The sequence below is a fragment of the Pinus tabuliformis genome, chromosome J (genome assembly GCF_031772625.1).
Source record: "Pinus tabuliformis cultivar Carrire ecotype Pingquan chromosome J, CPIR1, whole genome shotgun sequence".
In the NCBI taxonomy this organism is placed as follows: domain Eukaryota; kingdom Viridiplantae; phylum Streptophyta; class Pinopsida; order Pinales; family Pinaceae; genus Pinus; species Pinus tabuliformis.
In genome coordinates, this window is record NC_142295.1 from 512,629,389 (window position 1) to 512,648,926 (window position 19,538).

Consider the following 19,538-nt stretch of genomic DNA (forward strand, 5'->3'; position numbering starts at 1 on the left):
GGTAATGATGTATATTTTATTATTATTTTATTTGATATTTTAATTAAATAGATAATTGTTTAAAAACAATGAAGACATTTTATTTTATATGTTATTTTTTTAGTTTAGATATTTAACATTAATGTTGTAAATTTTTTTATTAATATGATTGAAAACACAGAATTAATTTTTTTATAATTGAATCGTGTTGGCTACTCTTTATTAATATTTTATTTTATTTATATAACATGCTATTTTTTTAGTTTAGATATTTATGTTATTTTTTAAGTTTAGATATTTAATATTAATGTAGTAAATTTTTTTATTAATATGATTGAAAACACGGAATTAACTTTTCTATAATTGCCCCAGATGCGGGTGCTTCAGCTGGCATTTAAGGAGATGGGACAGGGGTGCGGCAAAGCAGGACGACACCTGCCAGCCCAGCACCACCTGGATAAGGATGGGACGAGCCTCATACAGAGGAAGGTGCGATCACATGGCCTCAAGCATTGGGAAGACAACATGCACAGTCGGAACCTGGACCGGACCATCACCTCCGCATGCTTCAGGTCTAGCTGGGCTTCGGCTCCATTTATTGCAGAAGTTATGGCGGGGGATAGTCGAGGAGAGCTGGTGGTAGTTAATTTCATGTATAGCCATGGACTCGGTTGGAAGCTTCATATGCATCGCTGGTCGGGCGAAGGTGGGTTCTAGGATGCTATTTGGTCACGCTCGGCTTCTGAGTCGCGCCCTCCGCCTGCTCCAAATTTACTCTTTTCTCCACTCTTGAGTACCTGTGCACTCTCTCTGCTCCATATCCCATCATGGTGCGATAGCGTTTAATTAGCAGAAGGGGCGGCTCAAGAGGTGGTAGCTCTCGACAGCAAGTCCGGGGGCGAAGCACCTCGGGCTCTCCCTCTTCCTCTGCGGAAAATCCTCGCTATCCCAACACTAGAAGCGGACGAGGTAGAGCAGGCCTTCGCTCAGCTCCATTTCCTCTGCCCCAGCACCACTCCCCCCATACCACGCTCTTCCACTTCCGCAACACTCTCAATCAGCCAGTTATCACTGCAACCATCTCCATCTCCTTCTCCGAGGAAGCGATTCAGAGTGCCCAGATGCCCTGCCCTGGAGGCGATATGCCTAAAGCGGAGCCCAGTCATCGCAGAGACCAGCAGAATGAAAGAAGAGACAAGGCAATTGCGCATGGTGGACAGCCCAAGCGGAAAGGGAAGGAGGCTATGAGGGAAAGGCAGGAGGATTCAGAGCCTCAGCGTGCCAAGCCAGCCATGGAGATGGGCAAGATGAACGAGGAGGACACGCAGCAGGTTGAAGGAAGAGGAGAAGGCGAGCAATCTCAGCCAGATAACCGTGAAGATTGGAGCTGCCCGGTAGTGGAGGAACCTGCCACGGAGGAGTTCATCAACCAAATTACCAATGCCAGGTGGCACTTCATCTAACGTTTGGTTCCACCTCTTTTTTGTCCACGTAGGTGCATCCAGGAGGATGAATTGCTGGTTTTATGTTGTTTTCTTAGCTCTTTTCAGAAAACTGAGGAAAATGTTCAATGATGTCCTTTTTCTTTTTGTAATTCCCGCACTATCAGACTGGTTTCCCCTCTGTTGGGGCAGTCTTAGAACTAGTTCTTCGGCAAGCTGAGATAGGCTGTTTTCATTTACAGCCAGTTCCTCTCTGTAAATATCTTTTTTCCCTTTTAATAGATTAACCTTACTTAGCAAAAAAAAAACTTTTTTATAATTGAATCGTATTTGTTACTATTTATTAATAATAAATGTGTTGTATGTAATTTTTTTGTAAAACAAATATTTATTCATGTAATTTTTGGGTAAAACGAATATGTATTCATGGATCATTTTGTTAGTGTCTCTAAAACCACTAAACAAAAAATATATAGATATTATGTTTTCATATATATATATGAATGAATATTTCAGGTTTGTCTGGGACAACTATGTGGCAAAAGGGAGCATTTCAGCTAAGGAAGCATACTCTTATATCTCAATGAACACTCCTCCCATCGTGGTTGCTGATTGGACCGCTCTAATGTGGAAATGAGAGGCGCCCTCAAGCTAAAATGTTTCATTTGGTTGACTATACACATCTGCATTTTAATTTGCGAAAACTTGCAAAAACATGGCTTTCAAGGGTCGAGAAAGTGCTCTCTTTGTAGGCTGGCAACTAAAGATTGTCCTCATCTCTTTCTCCTTTTCCCTTTTGTGGTGGCTATCTAGGAGGAAGTCCTTAGTATCTTGAATATCATCGAACCGATTGAATGCTCATCCATTCTTTCTTGCCTCACTTCCTAGACTTCTCATCAGAGTGCTCATAGAGCTTTACCCCTATACATATTTTGGGGGATTTGTAGGTGTCAGAATGAGCCAATCTCTCAGGATAGACTGCCTGACATCAAATCATCTTACCTTCATATTGCTTCATATTTTTTAGAGATCGGTCCTTGGACTCCCAAGGTTCATTCACGACCTGTTTCCTTTCAAGACTTGGAGAACAAATTCCCCAGTTCAAATTCCTTTCCTTTCTATGGATCTAAACCAAATTAGTTCATAATCCTATCTTGTATAAATGTAATCAATTTCATAATAGCCAAGAGTGTAGAGAAGAGTGTAGGAGTGTAGAGAAGAGTGTAGAAGAGAGAGTTCGAGAGGATTTGAGGGCCAAGGCAAACCTCAACGCCGAGAGGGTTTTTATTGTAAATCAAGTTAAGAGAGCCTTATGTAAATTTTCTATGTATGCTTATTAATAGAGATGTTTATTAATAGAGAGATACTATGTTTGAGTATACGGACCTGTGTGCCAAGATTTAGCCACGACCAAGGGCAAATTATATTATCCCAAGTGCAATTATGTCTTATAGTGAAAAGAAACATCAAAATCTTAGCCACTAACCAACTTAGGCATTGAAAAAACCTAATGATATCTTGCATGAACTCCACACTCGATTTGGTATTCACGTGGATGACTCATTAACTCGCATGGTTGAGGTGTCAGGGATCTAGTTCATGAGCGCATAGGATGTGAGAGGCTCACACCCTCCCTAGGGAAGTTCTAAATGATACATATATCAATGGTGATTACCATATTCCAATATATAAAATTTAGATTTATGAATTTTAGTATATTACCTTGTTAACAAATTTCATTTTAGAAAGTTTAACTTCATCAAATTACTCTTTTTAAAATTTACTGCAGTAACGAAATTTGTCGGAATTGAGGAAAAAAATTCGAAAAATCGTGAGTTCCATTCGAATAGCTAATGATTCAATAAAATTCAATTTGGTTTCTATATGGATTTACTCATTGGGGCACCTCCAGACAAATTAGGCAATACTTCTTAACATATAAGAGTTTTCTGTGGACCATGGTCATTAGTTCTTGCTTTGACGTTCTAGTTGGAGATTAAATTATTATATATGCTTGGGCTTGGATGAGTCTTGATGAAAGTATTAGATATGCTTGGGCTTGGATGAGTCTTATTCCCAATCCCACACACAACAAATAATTGTGAAATTGAAAAAAAAATTATATTCAATTTTACTTTTGTTTTAGAGAGTTGAAAAATCAAAAAATAAAAAAATAAAAATGGATTAAGATTTATTTTCTATTTTGATATATTATAGATAAATAAGAATATAATATGTATTTATCATAAGAATTTTGGACAAATAAGTTTTGAAACTAAGTAATCTTCTTACATTTAAGTTTTGAAAGAGAAAAATCTAAAAGAGAAGAGAAAGTGTGGGGTTTTGGACAAATAAGTTTTGAAATTAAGTAATCATGTTAAATTTAAGTTTTGAAAAAAAGACAAATCTTGAATAGAAGAGGAAGTGTGGAATTTTTTTAATTATATTTACATAACTATATATTCTGTAGAGTTATTAGAAATTATTCAAAATTTAAAATGAATTAGAATAAAAATTAACAAAATACATACATACATATATATATATATATATATATATATATATATATATATATATATATATATATTTTGTTAATTTTTTCCCTAAATTAAAAAAATTTAAACTTGAATTATATGGAATTGGAATGTAAATTTAAACTTCATAATCATGTAATTTGTATAATCAATTTTTTTCCTAAACTAAAAAATTTTAAACTTGAATTATATGGAATTGGAATGTAAATTTAAACTTCATAATCATGTAATTTAGTTAGGTTATTCAATAAGCAGGATCAAGTTGCATGTAAAAGAAAACATCTAATAACATCAATGACTACAAGACAGTAATAAATATACTAGAGTTCAATGCATAAAGATTGTCTTATTAGTTCCTGCCTTTGGGAGTGCAGGGACTATAGCGTTTGATTGAGCATTGAATTTAAATTAAGTTGGGTTGACCAGTTCATTTAACCAAGGTTTTCAAAAAACATTCCATCAAAAAATATTTTTATCCAAAGCTTTGGATTTGAGGTCTTATTGTCAGGTGGTGAATTTTGCTCATCCAAAAAAAAATATATCCAAAATTTGAGAAACCATCCACCTTTTTATCCAAAGTTCAAAATTGTAGAGGTTTTATCCAAAGTTTGAAAAAACTCATCCACTTTTTTATCCAAAATTTGAAACTGCATATATCCTTCGTTTTATATATTCCAAAGTTTGATACTGCATATAGGTTTGACACTGAATATATCCTTATCCTTAGTTTTACAATTGATTCTACCTTGCCTCACCACCTATTGCTACTATGAAAGGTTGTTGTCAAGCTTGGGTTATGGTGTGAGTGTCCTTCCATCTCTTATACTCACATGTTATCCAACTAGCTTGTTGCTTCAAGGACGAACTCATTGGTGTGCAATGCTTATGGTGCAAGTAAATGTTCAATGTATAAAGGTTTTCTTATTAGTCCCTACCTTCGGGAGTGCAGGGACTATAACATTCGGTTGAGTGTTGAATCTATATTATGTTGGGTTGACTAGTTCATTTAACCAATTTTTTCAAAAAACATTCCATCAAAAAATATTTTTATCCAAAGTTTCAGATTTGAGCTCTTATTGTCACGATCTAAATTTTGCTCATCCAAAAAAATGTTTTATGCAAAGTTTGAGAATACCCATCCACCGTTTTATCCAAAGTTCGAAACTGCAAAGGTTTTATCCAAGGTTTGAAAAAACCCATCCATCTTTTTATCCAAAATTTGAAACTGCATATATCCTTCGTTTTATATATTCCAAAGTTTGACACCACATATAATTTTGACACTGCATATATCTGTATCCTTAGTTTTACAATTGATTTTTCCTTGCCTCACCACGTATTGCTACCATGCAAGGTTGTTGTCAAGCCTAGGTTATGGTGTGGGCGTCCTTCCGTCTCCTATACTCACATGTTATCCAACTAGTTTATTGCTTCACTGACGAACTCATTGGTGTGCAATGCTTATGGCATAGGTAATTTTTCAATCAATTCATATACAAGAGCTCTTTGTTGAGGTAAAAGGAAGTAGCAAGAGATTGATTAATAGGGACACAAATTAAGCTACCTGAAAACTTGGTAAGTCAATTTTTTTAAACTCCTTGGTGTTCTTCATACCTCAAATGTCTACACAATGTATGAATGAATGGTAAAACTCATCTCTTGGTGGGTACCATGTTTTGACTATCGTCCACACACCCTTTGAATGAATGGTAAAACTTTCTCTTGATGGGTGATCAGGTGCTCAAGTTTATGCTCAAAAATCAAAGTGTCAGAATCTTGTTAAACTCATCTTCAGATTGAAGATCTCGTCATTATGAATCCAACGGTGTGAATGACACTCAAATCCGAGCTCGTATGCAGAAGTTAGAGCAAGTCAAAGTTCAAGTTTGACTTGTCTACATGGCAGGATTGGATGACATGGCAAAGCCCTTCAGCGAATGAGGAGGCGCCAAGTGGTAGGCTTCCATTGGCCCCCACATATCGCAAATCACAATCGCAAGCAGAAAGGTGTTTGAAATCAGCCCCGACACAGACAAGTTGTGATGCAATCTAATCACAATCACATATCATAGGTGGATAAGAATCGACCCCTGACGAAGCCCAGTTGCGATGCGATTTATCGCATATCGCAATCATAGAAAAGGGTTGTGTTTGTGATGGTTCTGGAAGTAATCACCGAATTGTGATTTGCAATGGACTGATCGGACACGATATTTTATATATTCCAGTTAATAATCCTGTCAAGTCCGCGATATCGCTATCGCAACATTGTCGTCGTGTTAGCAAGACCTTCATCTCGCCAAACTTCACCGATTACGATTTGCGATAAGGTCGATGACTTATGTCCTGCGACGCGGCGAAATATTCACTCGGTTAGCGGATTTTGGAGTGGAAATGTGGGTTTCTGCCGATTTTTGGAGCAATTTGTGGAACAAATAGTGGGAGAACTGGGAGAAGTCATAACTTCTTCAATTCTTATCCAAATGGGTTGCAAAAAGAGTCAATTCTAGCAGTTTTGGCTATCTTGAACTCATTGATACAGGTTTCAGAGGCATTTGAGCATTGTAAACACACTTTTGTTGTAATTTTGAGCACAATAGAGAGGCCTAAGCATTGGAAGCTGGACCAAGGAGACGTAGCCCAAAAGGGGTGAACTCCTCATTAAATGTCTGTGTTGTGTGTTTTATTTTGATGTTCTTTATTGTTGTTTTGCTATTATTCAGGATATGCTTTTATGTTAAAATGATTATAACATTTACATAAGAGACTCTCATGGGAATCGGTTAATTAAGCAAAAATGGTGAATCCTTAAGCACTTGAGAAGAAAATGATAAGCATCTTGGGTTTTATTCTGAATGGGGAATTAGCACAACAATACTAATATGCTCCATTTCAAATCAAGTTGGTATCAGAGTAGGTTTTTGATTACTAGATTTTCTTGTGCAAAGAAGGATTTAATTGTTTGCTAGCTTTGTGTCATGCATACAAGGTTAAAACTCAAAAGAGGTGAAGGAAAGATGGTTGGAAGCCCTAAAGTTGGGTCAAGTGGAAGAAGAGAAAGGTTGCCAAAGTCTTCTACACCAGTACATCCTCAAGTTGCAGAAGTTGTAGTTGAGTCTTCAGAGACAATGTCTCGTGAAGGAGAACCTATCATGATAGAAGATGAGAATACCTTCATAAAGGCTTTCTTTGATATGACAGAGATGGTTAAGGTCCTCTATGAAAAGAGGAATAACAGGTTGCAAGGAGAAATTTCCAAACCTCCTAAAGGAGAAGGCTCTTCAGGAGGAGGTAATGGAAAAGGAGGTAATGGGAATGGAGACAAGCCTCCACCCTCTCCACCATCTTCTTCATCATCTTCTTTGCAAGAATATTCACACTCTTCCACTAATAGAACCCTTACTTATACTCATCATCATTCTGCAAAAGGAACTGGTAAATCACCTTTTCTAAAGCTTGGTGTTAAATTCGAGTTGCCTATGTACAATGGAGAAGTTAATGCAGAAAAGATGGATAACTAGATTTGTCAGTTGGAGGTGTATTGTAGAATTCAGAACCTTCAAGAGGATGATATCAAAATTCGTTGGCTTCATTGAGAATGGAGGGTGCAACACTCATTTTGTGGGAAGCAAGGACTCAAGATGAGATCAAAAAACATGGTAAGATCTCTATTACTTGATCTGATTTCATTGTTGCTATAAAAAGACAATCATACAGTTTAGCCCATATGAAAAAAGCTATCATGAATTGACAAAATTTCAGAGAGTTAAAAGGTCAAAATGTGGAAGAGTATACTCAAGAGTTTAGAAGAAGAGATCTTATGCTAGGAGTAGACTTGCAGTCACAAGATACTTTGCTGAAATACATAGGAGGTTTGCATAGTTATCTTCAACACACCATTCTTATGTTTAATCCCACGAATCTTGATGAGGTCCATGATCAAGCTACACACCTCGAAGCAAGAGGGAAAAATGTACAAGAAGAAGGTAAGAAGAATTCATTCTAGAGTGGTGAAAAAGGAAAGAATTTTAAAGGAAAGAAAAAGAAAAATGCTTTTGTTAAGAAAGAAGGGGAGAAACCCGTGTACGAGAATTGTTCCAAAGAGTGCCATGATGAAGTGCATTGCTGGAAGATTCATCCTGAATTATGACCAAAGAAATTTAACAATAAAGGGAAACATAAGACAAACGCTGATGTATAACAAGACTTAGGTTCCGACTCAGGTGATGAAACAAATATTGTAGCCACAGTCACTAAAGGAAAAGTCATGGCAAAAAAGAGCAAAGAGGAAGTTATGGCAAGCACCAGTGCAGCAAATAACTCCAACAATGTTTCAAATGAGGAAAACATAATTGAGTTGTTCCACATCCGAGTTATTTCCAAACACACCAAGATTGATACACTATTTGACAGTGGATCTAAGGAAAATTTAATTTCTACAGACTTGGTCAAGAAATTGAATCTGGAAACCATGCCTCATCATAAACCGTATCTATTGGGTTGGATAACCAAGGATGTCAATCTTCAGGTCACACGGAAATGCATTTCAGGTTTGGAATTACTACCAATTTCATTGATGATGTCGAATTAGATGTGGTGTCGCTGGATATTTCTGGAATTGTGTTGGGAAGCCCATATATGTATGACAGGAAAGCCGTTTTCCATAGATTTGAGAACAAATATCATTTGGTCAAAGATGGAATGGAGTACATTGTGAGAGCCCATCATAGGAAGCTTAATATGTCTTTGGCAAGCGCAGGGAAAATGAAGTGACATGTCAATTCTAGCAAGAGTCTTGTGCTCCTTATGATCAAGCAGAAGAATGACACGGAGCATGAATCCTTTGTAGGCTATGACGTAAAGTTGAAAGTTGAATTGGTTGATGTGGTCAATCAATATGGAGATGTATTTCAAGAACCAAAGGAATTGCCACCAAAAAGGGGAATCCAGCATGAAATTCAGCTACAGCAAGACTGTCCACTCCCAAAATTCGGTATGTATCGAATGTTAATTCTGGAATGTTTTGAAATTAAGAAACAAGTCCAGGAATTGTTAGATAAAGGTGTAATTTGTCCCTCTACTTCGCCATGTGGTTCACCAATTGTTTTGGTACCCAAGAAAGATGGAACCTGGCACATATTTGTAGATTATCGAGCTTTAAATAGAACCACATTGTTTTGGTACCCAGGAAAGATGGAACCTGGTGCATGTGTGTAGATTATCGAGCTTTAAATAAAATTACCATAAAGAATCAATACCCACTGCCAAGAATAGATGATTTGCTAGATAAGTTGAAGAATGCAAAATATTTCACTAAATTAGACTTGAGAAGTGGATATCATCAAGTTAGAATAGTCGAGGAGGATATTTGGAACACTGCTTCTAAAACCAAACAGGGATTGTTTGAGTGGCTAGTTATGCCTTTTGGTCTTTGCAACACTTCAGCTACATTCATGAGAGTTATGAATGATGTTTTAAGATCCTTTCTTGATGAGTTTGTAATTGTCTATTTAGATGATATTTTGATATTTAGCAAATCGTGAGAAGAGTATATCAAGCATGTGAGGAAATGTTGGGTGTTTTGAGAAAAGAATAGTTATTTTTGAAGATGTCTAAATGTGAATTCGAGAAAAATTTCTTACTGTATTTGGGCCACATTGTTGGAGGAGATGAGATGAAGATTGACCCCTCTAAAGTTTCGGTCATTGTGAATTGGACAATACCCAAATCAGTCACAGAAGTAAGGCTTTTTCTAGGAGTAGCACAGTATTGGAGGAAATTCATTGCTAATTTCTCTTCCATAGCAGCTCCACTACATGCTTTGACCAGCGTGAAGGTTGTCTTCCAGTGGGGAGACAAACAACAAAAAGAATTCAATGCTTTAAAACAAAATATCAATTCAAACCCAGTTTTAGCATTGCCGATTCGAAACAACCATTCGAAATACAAATAGATGCAAGTGACTACGCCATGCGTGCAGCTCTTTTATAGCATGGTAAGCCCATTTGATTTCATTCTCAGATTTTTAATGGTGTTGTTATTAACTATCCTACATATGATAAAGATCTTTACGCATTGGTGCAAAGTGTGAAGAAATGGAATAATTACCTAATGGGAAAAGAAACCCTTATTCACATCGATCATCAACCTTTGCAATATCTGCAATCTCAAACAAAATTGCAGCAATCAAGGCACTTTTGTTGGATGGGATTCTTACAGCAGTTCCACTTGGTAATCAGGTACAAGAAAGGTATTTATAATAGAGTTGTTGATATGCTTTCTAGACCGATTGTTAGTGTAGCCATTTTACTCAAGAATAATTATGTTTTTCCTGAAAGTTATGTTGAACAATACACACATGATGCTGACTTTCAAGAGGTATATTCAAACTTGAGTCAAGGACACCAAGTTGAGGAATTAGACTACCATGTACATGATAATTAGTTGTATCATTTGGGAAAAATTTGTGTTCCAAAGGGAGAGAGAGTAAATGTCACAAGGGAAGCACACACTTCTCTTATTGTTGGACATTTCAGTGTAAGTAAAACAGTGGCAAATATTCTGAGGTATTTTTACTGGCCTCATATGCTTGAAAGTGTGTCATGTTTTATCAGAGGTTGTTCATTGTGTACAGTCAGTAAGCATAGTAATAGGAAACTAGGATTGTACACACCACTTCCAGTTCCTTCACGTCCATGGGAGAGTGTTTCTATGGATTTTGTAGGAGGTCTTCCTTTATCAAGAAAGGGTCATGATTATTTGTACGTAGTTGTGGATAGGTTCAACAAGATGTGCATGTTAATGCCTTGTAAAAAACAAATTACAGCTAAACAAACAACTCAACTTTTCTTTCAAAATGTATGGGTTCATTTTGGATTACCTACTTCTATTGTAAGTGATCGTGATTCCCGATTTTTTGGGAATTTTTGGTCAAGTTTATGGAACTTGATGGACACCAAGTTGAAGAAAAGTATAGCCTTGCATCCATAAACAAATGGTCAAATTGAAGTGGTTAATATGACAGTTATTCATTTGCTAAGATGATATTGCAGCAAACATCCTAAGTTGTTGGATGAACAATTGCATTATATTCAACATGCTTACAACTGAGCAAAACACTCTTCTACTCTAACTTCGCCTTTTGAGGCATGTCTTGGTTATTTGCCTAAATCACCTATGGATTTCATATTTGAGAAAGATGTAGCTATAAATGGACATAGCAACATAGATAGAGAAAATAAATTCACTGAGCAAATTCAGTTGATTCACCAAACAGTTCAATAACAACTAGAAAAGATTCAAGGCAAGTATAAGGAAAGGCATGATAAGCATCACGTGGATCATTAGTTTCAAGTAGGTGATGAAGTTTGTCTCTACATTAGCAAGGAAAGGCTTCAAGGTGAAGGTAAAAATCTGAAACCAATCTGTTATGGTCCATTTAAAATTCCAGAAAAGATCGGTAATAATGCTTTCAAGCTTGATTTTCCTTCATATATGCAAATTTATTTCGTTGTTAATGTTGAAAATTTGAGATTGTATGAGCCTCCTTGGATTGAAGATCAAGGATAAAGTGTACAGATTCCATCAATTGAAAACTTTTCTACAGAATTCCTTGATGTGCTTTAGCAAGACACTATACTTGACAGAAGAACGAAGACAACAAAAAGGGGAAATGTTGATTATATTCGAGTGGGTCTCAAATGTACAAATCCATCAAAGGCCAAATGGATTAAAGAGGGGAAGGTGAGGGAACAATACCCTCATTTTTTCAATAACTGAATATAATATTTTGGGGTCCAAAAGGCTTCCAGTGGGGAGGAGTGATCAGGTGCTCAAGTTTATGTTCAAAATATAAGTGTTAGAATCTTGTTAAACTTAGATTCAGATTGAAGATCTCGTCATTCCGAATCCAACGGTGTGAACAACACTCAAATCCGAGCTCATATGTAGAAGTTAGAGAAAGTCAAAGTTTAAGTTTGACTTGTCTACATGGCAAGATTGGATGACATGACAAAGCCCTTCAACGAATGAGGAGACGCCAAGTGGCAGTCTGCCATTGACCCCCGAATATTGCAAATTGCAGTTGCAAGTAGAAATGTGTTTGAAATCGTCCCCAGCACAGACAGGTTGCGATGCAATCTAATCGCAATTGCATTTCGCAGGTGGATAAGAATCGGCGCCCGACGAAGCCTGGTTGCGATGCAATTTATCGCATATCGCAATTGTAGAAAACGATTGTGTTTGCGATATTTTTGGTAGTAATCGCCAAATTTCGATTTGCAATGGATTTACCGGATGCGATATTTTATATATTCCAATTAATACTCCTGTTGAGTCCGCGATATCATTATCGCAACATCGTTGTTGTGTTAACAAGACCTTCAGCCCACCAAACTTTGCCGATTGAGATTTATGATAAGGCTGACAGGTTATGGTCCGCGGCGCAATGAAATATTCACTTGGTTAGTGGATTTTGGAGTGGAAATGCGAGATTCTGCCATTTTTGGAGCAATTTGTGGAACAAATAGTGGGAGAACTTGGAGAAGTCATAACTTATTTAGTTCTTATCCAAATGGGTTGCAAAAAGAGTTTTGGCTATTCTAAACTCATTGAGACAGGTTTCAGAGGCATTTGAGCATTGTAAACACTCTTTTTTTTGTAATTTTGAGCATAATAGAGAGGCCCAAGCATTGGAAGCTGGACCAAGGAGACGTAGTCCAGGAAGGGTGAACTCCTCATCAAATCTATGTTGTGTGTTGTATTTTGTTGTTATTTGTTGTTGTTCAACATAGTTTTTTATGTTAAAATGATTATAACATTTACATAAGAAACTCTCATGGGAATCAGTTAATTAAGCAAAAATGGTGAATCCTTAAGCACTTGATAAGCAAATGATAAGCATTTTGGGTTTTATTCTGAATGGGGAATTAGCATAGCATTACTAATCTGCTCTATTTCAAATCAATGAGTACCATGCTTTTGACAATAAGACGGATTGAAAAACATGATGAAAACATACATAGATTGGAAAACACGATGAAAACATACGCAAAGATGACAAAACTAAAATTTCAAACAGATAATGACAAAATGAAATTCACAAACACATAAATAGGGGTGAAATGGTAGCAGTATACCTCTTAAAAATTGAATGGTTCATTCTCTAAGTTGTTGGAAATTGAATTCTCACTCAAGTTGTTGAATAAGGTCTACCACGTAATCCCTAATTCTTTAGTTACTACATGGTAGTATTTAGATATATTTTTAACTGATTTACATATTATTGCATTCACTAACAAGTTTGTTTGATATATGTGACATGCAATGAGGCAACTATAGCCATTCTTCCAGAAAAAATTGTGGTAGGGTTCAAGGCATTGCTAGCCATCGCCATATTTTTGTGGTCCCAATAAACAAACTGGAAAAATTCTCAAGGTAAATCAGTGGATTCTGGAATTCCTTGCAAAAATCTCCTCTTTTTGATAGTTTATCACGCTTCTAGGTTGCCATGTTGCCCTTGCCCGTTAACTATATCAACTCCGATTGTATTGCAGTCAGACATTACTTCTCCTGGAGTCAACATATTGACCAGGTGGACACAAGAGAACCCATTGGGCGATCCTACCCAGGTGAATCGCCTAGTCCCTATGTTATAGTTTCAGGGACATCCATGTCCTGTCCACATGTCAGCGGAATTAGGAACATCCATGTCCTGTCCACATGTCAATGGAATTGCTACCTTATTGAGATTTGACAACCCAAAATGGAGCACCTTGACTATCAAATCTGCTCTCATGACTACATGTATGATTCTAGGAATCTCAAATGGTCAACAATTTTTAAAGCCTCGAAGCCAAATTCCAGATGCCCAATTTCAGTTTTGATTATTTTTTTCTCATTTATGCAGCAACCACAATGGACAATGCAAACACTCATACAATAAATGACGCGAGCTCCTCAGCCACAGTATTTTATTTGGGAACAGGGGAGCTAAATCTCGTGAAGGTGTTGGACTCCGGGTTGGTCTATGAAAGCGATCCACATGACAATATTTTGTTCCTCAATTGTTTGGGATATAATCAAACCCAGATCGGCAACATATCTAGGAACAAATCCTTTGTCTGTCCCCCAGATTCGCAACTGGAACTCATCATCAACCTCAACTATCCATCCATTTCTATATCCAAATTGAACAACACCAGGTCTATAGATGTAACATTGACGAATGTTATCTCCATTGATTCAACATACACAACCACAGTGATGTCCCCTCCAGGGGTGGATGTGAAAGTATCTCCTAAGAAATTTTCCTAAGAAATTGGTGTTCTCATCATCTTAGAAAAGTATCAGCATTAATGTGAAACTGAAGGTCACGGCTACCCCCAGTCCATCCTTTGTGAAGAACTATGAATTTAGCAGCCTGAGTTTCTCTAATGGCACTCATTCTCTTGTTACACCTCTCTTGGTGAGCCATGAGGCACATGTAGTCCATGCAAATTTTATATATTACAACTGACCATCGTTTTATTTGTATGAAACCATTGTCGACATAACAAAGTAATCATATGACACATAATGCTATGTGGGACCTACCATGAGGGGCATGTGTCTCATTATTCCATTTCTCAAAACTCTTCCCTCAACATCAGCCTCGTTCATTCCATCGTGGAGTCCATGTCTCTACAACTAAGCATGTGTTTCTTAGTTTGGCAAAACTATTTGATTTATTTTTTTGTATAGTATTGTGTTGGTGGGGTAGTTTGAACCCTGAATCTCTGATCGCTAGTCGTTCTTTCTATGTCAAAGTTGTGTACATCTCTGTTGTTGTTGTTTGAATAATTTCTAGGTGGATAAATATTTTAGCGTACATCTTCGTTATTGTTGGTTGTGCAGTTTCTAGGTGGATAACGATGCTAGCGAAAGGAGGGAAGAAGAGGCATAGTGACAAAGGCTAGCCAACCTCTGTATTCAAGTCGTTACTCTAGTTACTAAGTTCTGCATGAAGTTTTCCTTCGTTACTGCTCTTTTGCGGAATACATGTTTTCAACTAACACTTCTCAGACACTTAGTGAACTAATGAAATCAAACCTCTTCAACCAACTACATATTCCTCCTTTGTAGAACTTTTTCTCTTAATTTTGGTTAGTGGGTCAATATCAATTTTCACTTTGAATTTATGGTTTGATTCTCCTATGAACTCATGTTGAAAAGTATGTCGATCTGCTTTCAATGTATATATCCTTTGACATTTTTTCTAGTTCATAATTTAATTAATGTCCTCAAGAACAATTTGTGTTGTTATTTAGGACTGGTTTACCTTTCCCATTTTGATTTCCAAACACTTTCTTGTATTAATGTATTTCTGACCATTAGCATACAAAAGGTTGAACACAAGTTGAACATGCACTCTGGTTTGCAAAGGTTGTTACTTGATATAGCTTTTGTTTATGTTGAAGGAGGGTAACACTTCATTGTGTTATTCTAATTTTGCTTTTACCTCTGAATATTTTAGCTCGTGTTGTTTCTACAAAATATTGTTACAATTTTCTAACCTTTCTCTTTTAGTTTATGAAAACATAGAATGTTACAATGAAACGAAATACACCTGCAAAGTTAGATTCACAAGAAAAAATGATATTTTCTTTTTATTAGATAAAACATTTTACTTTTAAATTTTAGAAGTTTCCTTAATAATCACATGCTTGGTCATTTCCTCCTACATCATGTACTTGTCATTTGAGCTTGGATATTCTTGAATCCGTGGCATCTTGTCTACAATATCCTCTCATTCTTTCTTTCCGTTGGTACTATAGCCTCCTCTTGCGCCTGCCTAGTTGATTTGGCTCCCAATTTTTTGCCAGGTTACCAACATGATAAACAATCATATAATTATTTATATGATTAAGATTTACTCTTAGTCTTAGTCTTATTCTTAGTGGAATATTCCCAATCTATTTATTTCTTGTAAATTGTAATTTTTACTCAAGTGTTCCGCGATGATAGGCTATTCTCACAAAACCCTTCATATGTGGCCTACCCTCTTCGAGTGGACTTTCACTACCAAATTGATCATGTTTTGGCCTCGTTGCTATAGGATGAACATTTTCTGGGCCCTAGCCACCTCAAAAAAGGGCCCAAAAGAGTTTGTTGCCAAAGTTGCTTCCCAACCACCCTTGCTTAAGTTAGATGCATATACTAGTACAGATACTCCAAATTTGATACCATAGAATGGTTGTCTACTACCAATCCGAGGGCTTTGATTCCCTACTACTACCTTAGAAAAACCTATGCCATCGAACAATCATCCTATTGATCAGTTAAGGGCCTTACTACCCTAGAATGGTCACAAATAGGCCTTGGTGCCATAGAAAGAGTTTTCGCTGCCTTGGAATCTCCGTAACTGAGCCTCTATGCCACAAAAAACTCCTTTCTTGCTGAACATATGTTCTAAGTATAAAAGTTCATTCCTTGTAAAGGCACATTCTGATTCCTTTGCATATAGAGAATTCATCCTCAAAGATTCTAAAATATTTATGATGTGCTTCAAATGATCTTCCATGTTTTTGTTATGAACAAGTATATCACCAAAGAAAACCAAAATAAACTTCCACAAATATGAATCCAAGGTTCAGTTTACCATACCTTGAAATGTGTTTGGGACATTGGTTAGCCCTAAAGTATTATCTGAAACTCATAATAACCATGATGAGTTCTCAAGGTTGTTTAAATTGGTTGTATCCCTCCCCCTTATCCAGTGATATCCAAATCCCAAATCAATTTTATATATATAGTTACCCCATGTAACTCTACAAACAATTCATTTATACATGTGATAGGAATCTATGTTTGATGGCCCTCTTGTTCAAGTTCTTGTAGTCAATATACATAGTCCCTACTTGATGAATTTTTTAGCTCTCTATCAAGGAGAATCCCATGCAGTAGGTCGGTGAAAACATATGCACATTCACCAATCAACTGATGTGCTTCATTCTCTCTTGATGGGTTATGAACTTTTCACCTTAATATGTAGGACCTTGATAATGTTGCATTGTAAAACATAACAAAATTCACCTCTTGTCAGATGTTCACCCATTTTGTGAGTTGAAATGAGTAAATTTGCACCTATTTACAATCCCTTCACCTATGATAATTGTTCTTCCTTCTCAAAGTTCACGTTCAATAGATCAAGATTCATTCGAAATTCAAAGTCTTCAAGCACTATTCCCCCATCACTACATCCACCCCTAATAAGGCTACAACATAGACATTAGATATTAATTCATAGTTATCTAGCTCCAATTTCATTGGCCATTTACACTTGAAAACTTGTAATGAAACAACCCTTAGGCCCATAGATTTCACCAACTCTGAGTCTCTAAAGTTACGAGTGTTGTGAGAATCAATGAAGGTTGCCAAAGGTATTCCATTTGCTCTGTTCGTATACACCCTAGGTCCCTGATATTGGGTGATTCCAAGCGTGAGCTCAAGCGAGATAGTTGAGATTTCTTATTGACAATTGTTCTTGGTCCTCTGCATGGGTGCTTTTGTTCCCCATTTCTATTGCCTCTTCATGGTCACCTCCAACTACCTCTTCATGATATTCTTCTACTAAATCAACCATGTGGATCCTTCCCCTGATCTTACATTTTTTTTCCTTGGACCATACCTTTTTATAGCTAAATCAAAGTCCCTTTGTACACAAACAAGCATTCTTAGTAGAATTTTCTATTCTTCCTTCAGATTTTCCAGCAGTAGAGGTATGGGATGAGGTCAACTTTTCAGTACCATTTTGTTCTCCTTTAGTTGTTAGATTGGTTTTAGGGGGGGACCTTCTCTAAGACAGTTTCCATTAACATCAAGTTATGATTATGCCTACCAAGTGGAAGCCCCAAGGGTAGCACATAGACTCTGAAACTTGTTGAGAAGGTATAGATGCCAACTTAGGTCAATGCCAAGGCAATATGGTTGTTGCTCATAAGCCCAAAGAAATCGCTTCGACTACATGCAATAGCACACTTCACTAAAAATGCCCCTAACTCTAATGTCAAAGAGTACATTTGCAATTAATTTTCCATGTTAGATCTTTTGGCCTTTGCATATCGGATAAGTATGCTTTTTGTGTTGGTTAACAGAAAAGTGCTACTGCCTAAAATAAACTCAATTAACAAACAAAAAAGTGCACTAACTAACATAAAACTTCATTTACTCATAAAACATTGTTAGATATGCCAATGACACACACAAAACATGTCCAGATGGACCTACGAAGTGCCAATAACTAGTGTTGAAGCTAATTTCTTTGAGAATCATAAGGTGGAGCTTTTATTCTCAAGTCGTTAGCGCTTTTCTCTCAAATGTAAGAAAATTGTTAGGCTCTTTAATTTTATGTTAATGCAACATATGAATTAGGCTATCTTCTTGAAGCTTCTTAATGCAAAGGAAGATTAGAGGCATTTGTTTTTCATTTTGTTGATTTTTTTCCTCTTCAGAGCTCACCCAAAACTGTGCTAAAAAAATAATGCGATGTTTCAAGTCTGGACATTTATGCTAGAGAAAGTATATAGGACTAGAGAAGTTACAAGGAGAGTTTCAACACCTATACTAAAGCAATATACGACACTTAAGAAGATGAAAAGAGAATTTTTAAATGTTCCATCCAAATAATTTGCTAGTTTCATAGTGTGTGAATGTGAACACATCATAATATCCATTTCCATCACAATTACAGAAAGAGGTTTCCTCTCCAAAATGATGGATCGTGTGACAACCAAAGGCTAACAAAGAAAGTACTTAGAAAGTACTTTCGAACGGAGTCATCTCAGCCAAAAGTGGTCGGAATCCGGGCAAAAAAATTTCAAAAAAATCTTGTAGAGACAGTTTTTGAATCATGTTTTTGATGGTGGAAATGGATTCAACACCATCAAAAACTTCTAAAGCACCTAAAATTATGAATTTTGACAGCTTTTACTTGCATTTCCAAAAATCCCTACCAGATTTTTTCAAAATATAACTAGAATTTCCATAACTTTTAGGCCAAAAAAACACAATTGTTAAATTATGGCCTTTCGAACTGCTAACAACAAATAGCCTCTAGAATTCCATGTTGTCACAACGGATCAAGATTGAGAGAAATCCACCCATCTCCATACACATTACCATCAGGTGCAGTGAAAGTCTTTGCTTGAACTACTTGAGAAGAGCAACTGCCCAATTTTTGGTCTTTGTTTCTAAAATATTTTACAATAGATCATAATGGACCCCTGACCAAGAGAGGATGAGAGGTAGATACAAGAGCCTTTCAATCTGCAAACATGTCATACAACAAAACTACTTTTTCATCCACCAGGTTAACCATAAGTATTTTGTCCACTATGTTCATAGCCACATTTCTTGAATATATCGACAAAGAAACCAATTGAGACAACTGGGATTTTGTTGGTCAAAACCTTAATAGTTTATGGCTCTTAATGATGATCTAGTGAGCCCAGAGAACAGGAAAAGAAACCAATATGTGGGAATCCCCGTCAAGAAGCCTTGCAACTATTGCAATTGAAGCTTCTTTCTATACTTCACATTTTTTCGT